General features: G+C 41.5%; 1 pseudogene; it reads left to right on the top strand.

The window, feature by feature from the left end:
- The first annotated feature begins 1,293 nt into the window (after positions 1–1,293).
- Positions 1,294–6,350, top strand: part of LOC103398906 (hyaluronan and proteoglycan link protein 1-like) — a 6,118-nt pseudogene continuing 1,061 nt past the window's right edge.

Here is a 6,350-nt window from a genome sequence, read left to right as displayed (position 1 = left end):
GTTTGACCTTAAGGTAAACTTCAACAGATTACAGTGGTTTAGGAAGAAACTCGTTGCCATCCACAGGGTGTCTCACACATGTAGGTAAGTACTGCTTTCAGAACATGTGAGGACTTTCTATAGGTTCCCTTTGGGGCCACATACTGTATGTTTAGAATGTCACACTGTACTGTATACAGGGGCTTTGACTCACATTATGTAACAGTCCCTCAGATCTTCAGAGGACAGGAGGATCAAGGGCGGGGACAGAGGGAATGTGCCCAGAGCAGGCCAGGACTGTAGAATATACAAGAAGGGGGCCCACCACACTCTGTTGTCATCTCCGTGGGGTTTGAAGCAAAGCCGGACTGTGCCGAAAGGAGGTTAAGACAGAGAAGGAGGTAAAGAGAGAGAGAGAGAAGTTTGGATTATGCCAGCTGTAATAACCGCAGTTACAGAAGGTCCACAGCAGCATCTGTGGCCTGCTGCTCCACTCCCAGCCATACATGTTTCTCAAAGATGGTTGAGATGCCTAAGAAAACATTTAGGGGAAGCCACACAAGGCCCCTCTTCCTATAGAGGGTCACAAATCCTAGTCTGATCTACCCAAAGGACTGTACTCTGAATGAATGGACAGTTTGTTTACAGTAACTGGGGGTATTTCAAACTATGGGAGTAAGAATTTTATATAAGCAGAGAGATGGGTGTGAGGAGTGGAAAAGAAAAGCCAAAGTTTGATAAAATATTTGAAAAAAAAAACACTTGGAAGCAGTACACGTCATGTTTCTGAACTCCTTACACTCAAACAAATGTCTACAGGGCCTACATCGCATCCTGTGTGTTTTCATGTCTGCATGGGCAGCAGAAGTGTTCAGGCCTCTAACAGAGACTGAAGTTCATTGGATCCAAATGTTTGAATACAACTAAGTTGTAAAAATAATGACTCAGTCAGAAAGAAAATAGAGCCTAACTTTGTTATTAAAGTGACTTAATATCAAGGCAGCAAATCAAATCATAACGAAGTGATAGAATAAATGTTACTGTTTGTTTGATTTCATTTATCCTTTTATTGTATGTAATAGCTCTCAGAGACATTACCTTGTTATTTTTATTTTGAAGATTTGTTCCCCACAGGAATCAGTGCTGCAGGACTCTGACCCAAACATTTAACTCAGGATAATTATCTACAGATTCAGTTTCTTCTCTGTTCTGAACCCCTTCTTTCCCCCAAAAAAAGAAAGAGGTGGGGTTTTTTTCCTCGCTTACGAATAATGTGGGCAAATGGGAGCCTGTATAGAAGTGGTGATGGGCTGATTGGTGGGGGGAGTGGTCTCCACTATACAGGGCTCCAATAAAAGGCTCTTGTCTGGACCTCCAAGGAGCCCAAAGTTTTCAGTAGCACCACCACAGGCGGCTGCTGCACAAAGGGACGGAGAGAAAGACAGACAGAAGAAGCTAATTTCTAGATTTTTTTTTAGTACATTTTTTCAGTTACTCAAGTCTTTTTTTAATTAAATTTGGCACTTAGTGTAAAAACAAAAATGAAGAGTCTACTCTGCTTCACCATAATCTCCTTGGCACTGGCTGGTAGTGCTCACAGCATGGCGACAATGCCGCCCCTGCAATTGATTGGTAAGATTAAAACACTCTTTAAATATATATTCATAAAATAAATATTCACTGTGAGTGGTTCTACTGTAGTTCATAACTCGTGTGCATGGAGAACAGGAGGATGAGCTGAGTAAGTAAAGTCGTGCCACAGCACAGGCTTTATGTAAGAACCGGGTCATTGTGGCAGTAGGTAAGACTGGTCTCTGGGGAAACACACACAGCTCTGCAATACTCAGCACTGACTCATTGACTTGCTGCATGCGGACCACCATCATGGCACACAGCGGCTGTGAATAAATTACCCCGTCATGCATTCACTTTCTCTGCCTGCACTGGTGAATGGGAGTCCATACAATTCATAGCACTGATTAAACTGGTGTTAAATGTGAATTTAAGTTGCCAGTTCTAAAGGGTTTTATTAGGATGATGCACTGCAATCAATGTAAGCTTAGAAATGTGAGAGTGGTTCCTCTTTTGTGCCAAAAATAAAACCATACACGTTTACAAAAATAATTAATGTTACACCGTATGTAGGGAGTTATTCTGAATGTGTTAATCCAGCTGCTCTGGAAGCTGACTCAGTAGATGTCCTGTTTGGGAATTCTCTGCCAAAGCGGAGGGGAAAATGTCTCCTCTGTGGAAAGAACAGCTTCAAACTGAAATTACTTCCCTTTGCCAGTAATGTCACAGGTGTGTGTCTCAGTATGTGTGTGTGAGTCTAAAGTAAATGCACAGAGTCTATGACCTCATCTGTCTACACCTGGCTCACCACCATTAGCACAACACAGCCTAATGTTCCGTGGTGTAATTGTCAAATTTATTGTCGTCATACCTCCTGACTGACTCTGGCACTCTGGAGCCTTCTTTTGGACACGGGCCACTGTCCAAAAGTATAGATTAACAAGCCTGAGCCCCAACGTATAGAGACCCCTGAACAACATCCAAATGACTCTGTCTCTCCCTATAGGAAGTGAGTTAAGTTAATGCTTACTGTGCTGTTTGGTTGCCAAGGCGCAGCATCGTTGCTATGGCTGGGTGGGCAAGATGGGCTTGGCTGAAGATGGGTTCAGGCTGTGGGCTGTCTTACTTCCTGGGGATGAGACAGATAGCCATGCTCAGCTGCTTGGGTCTGTGTGTGTATGTGTATGTGTGTGTTAATTCAATCACAGTCAAACATGACAAATTTCTCCTTGGACAGCTGACCTTGTACATGTGCTGGTCATTGTAGATATTTACCCAAGTGAGGAATACACACCCACATTCTTCTGTTTGTTTCCATAAAGTGAAAGACACAACAGGAAGGAGCGAAATGAGAATGATGTGTAAGAGTTAGCCCTGCTGAGTTAGACACAGCTGGGCTTGTTCATTCTCCCTCCACTTTGTGCCAGCAGCAGAACAGAGAAAAGCTGTTGAATGTAAAGCAACACGTTGGGAAGGTGTTGCACATGATGATTCATCCAGTGCTGTCCTCTCCAACCTCTTACAAGTTACATATATATATATATTGAAAATCTGACCATATTTCAATGAACATAACGGCCTCTAACAAAGACACTACAGTGATGCAGATGGTTACAGTCACTTCCACTACAGGATTTTATAGGGTGAGATAAAAAAAAGTGTGCTCGTTAAATGGCCCACATGTGTTAATTTATTCTATTTTATACTATGTTGTTATTTCAGCACTCACTCACAAGGCATTAACGACTCATATCTGTGTTAAGGGTGACATTCGGGCCCCAGCGTTGACCCTGGAGTATTTTATGTAAACAGGATTTGTTTGAGCTGTAAGAAAGAAAAGAAATGATTTATCCTCTTCCTCAGACAGTTAAGTAAACACGTGGCCCCTTTACTGCAGGGCTGGATGTGCTCTATGTGCGGGGCAATGGTCTCTTATGGGACCTCCGTTTGATGGTAACTGCAGCAGCAGGATACAGAGTGAAAATACTTTTAAGAGAAATACCTGCTGTCTGCTGAAGGAACTATAATCTTTTTAAGGTATTTACAATATAACGTTAGTATAAACATTTCTACAAATACATTATCAAACCTATCGACTTTATCTCTTTCCCCAAATAGCGTTTGAAATTGTAAAGATTTGACAAGCCAAATTTTATTCACCTCTGGCGCGGTGCTGGTTACGTCACCATCACCTTCATCTTTTCAAGGGCCAGTTCAGTCATTCTAGATCCTTCGGGCTTTAGTCAGAAACTGTGCAAACTGCTACCCAGTTGTGTGAGGCAGAGTAAATCTGGGACTCACTGCACGCTCGCTGATGGAACAATCATTAAGAAGGGCATTTTGCCCAGAAGAGTCTGACTTTTTTAATTAACAGCAGCAAGACAGTGTTAGGTAACATGGGAAATATTTGCTGACCAGTTATACGAAGAGCAAATGGGTGTGGTGAAGGTGACATAGGAAAAGTGCCTCAGTATTGTGCAGGAAAAAAAATTGATGCCTTTTCAGTAATTTAAATATTTAAATCTTCCAGTCTCTTTCTCTCTCACTGTCTGCCCCTTGTCCTTCAGTCTATGCTGGGGAAAGGAGGGGGGTACTTAAAGCTAGGAGCCATTGGCTTTAATGATTTCCTGCGTTTACCCATGTGGGAAACATTATTTTCACTGTAAGACCAGTGAAACAGTCACGGCTCTGGTGAAGCTGCCCGTCATGAGGTGCCCCAACATCAATCCTCTAAAGATTGAGATCAATTGTACTGAGCTGGGGGTTAAAAAACATATTTCAATACAAATCTGAAACCAGTTATATAGTATTATAATATTATTACACATTACATAACATGTTAACTACTGTTTACTGCAGCGGGTGACTCCACTTACATGGCTGATTGTTCAAAGGTGGAGCTGCAGTGAGGGCAGTCAGGGGTGTTGTATACGTTTCCATCTGGCCCTTGTTATTGCCCTGGTGGAGGTCAGGTCACCCCTTGCTGGTCAGGGTTTTTTTAAACCAAGCAAACCCTGTGAGGTTGGAGCATGGACACAGAAACCTGCGGTGAGACACAGAGGGGGGTTAACCATAACTCCTACTCAGCCAACAGACCACTGAAAGGAGAGTGGGCAGAGTTAATACATGATACCGATTGTCATTTATACATCATGTGATGGCTGAGAAAAACAGAAGCGATGGACTTCAAAGATTCACACTGAGGTTTGACTGAGAGCCTAGACACCAGGCTCTGTTCGGAGGTGGGGGAGGCGGGGATTAGAGCTGGCTGCTGTCCAAAACTCCTAAGAATACAGAATGTGTATGCATATGCAAGTGCATGAGTAAATACACTTTGGAGTTATCAAAACATGCAATGGGTTAGTTACATTCATATGTATGTATATATATATATATATATATATATATATATATATATATATATATAGTAGATGAAGAAAAAACATATTATTGTTATTATTGTCTTTTGAATAAATAATTTCCCTGTTAATGTGTCGCAGGCCTCACACAGTCAAATCCCTGTTAACATTTTATCGTTTTTCCCTCTATTTCAGTTAAAGTTTTTGCAGAGATGGGCGCCAATGTCACCCTGCCCTGCAACCTCATGTCTCATGACCCACCGACGTCTGGTCATGTTGGCGTTCGAGTTAAGTGGACCAAAGTGGCAGAAGACGAGTCGCTGAACGAGGACGTGCTGCTCTCCATGGGATTCCACAAGAAGACCTATGGAAATTTCCAGGACCGTGTGTTCTTGCAGGAGGGTGACAGCGAAGATGCCTCTCTCACCATAACCAGTGTGTCACTGGAAGACACAGGAATGTACCACTGTGAGGTCATCAATGGGATGTCAGACGTTGTGCAAGAGGTGACTCTGGAGGTGACGCATGCTCTCACCATGGGTAAACATTCACTTTTGTCTATTAAGAAATTTAAATCTGCAAATGATGCCATACCAATCCATTCTTCACAAGATATTTAAAATGTAAGTGTAAAATGCCTATTTTACAATAAGTCACTTTACGATGTGTAGAATTATCATTGATAGGTTTCGTTAGAGGTGGTCAAAAACAAAATACAAAAATAGATAAAGATGGAACTAATTCCTTCACAATGCTATAATTATTCTGTCATCATACATAACACAACAATTGGAAACTGTTAACAAGATATTTTGCATGTTTAGTTTTTAATGTCAGTAAAATAATCTGATTTAAAATTCATTACAAAAGTCTGTTGCATACAAAGAGGAACGCCCTTCACACAAAAAAAGACAGCAGAATTGTTATGAACTACGGATGGAAGATTTTGCAGAGCTCGCTTCTAAAACGTTATACTCATTTTTCCATGGCAGCATGAGACCAATGAATGTCATTTTTTAGAATGCATAATGGATCAGTCAAGATGTTGTCATGTGATTATAGACAGTGTTAAAAAGAAGGGTTTAATAAGGTGATAGAAAATCAATTTTAGTTAAAAACCAGTTGGTAAATCCTGGTAGGAACGTGAGCATCAGTATTATCTGGTTTCTTTTGTTCATTTCTATATTGTGACTTTATTACACTTTACCCCCACTCAAATGTGCGCAGTCCAACCTTTCAAAGAGACGATCTTTCATCTCCACGGAGGTCTAGCCGTGCAAAAAATGAGTGATTAAGCCAAGACTGATCTCATTTAACAAGCTGCTAGAGCTGAAAGACTAATAGGCCTACATTCTGTAACTCAAGCATTAGCATGCCAGCAACACATGCCAACTGAGCAGGCTACCCTGGAGAGACTGCACTTATTGAACCCACACTCTT

The sequence above is a fragment of the Cynoglossus semilaevis genome, unplaced genomic scaffold, assembly GCF_000523025.1.
Source record: "Cynoglossus semilaevis isolate Cse_v1.0 unplaced genomic scaffold, Cse_v1.0 scaffold1636, whole genome shotgun sequence".
NCBI lineage: Eukaryota > Metazoa > Chordata > Actinopteri > Pleuronectiformes > Cynoglossidae > Cynoglossus > Cynoglossus semilaevis.
Note: the sequence above shows the minus strand (reverse complement) of the source record. Positions and strands in the feature narration are given on the sequence as shown.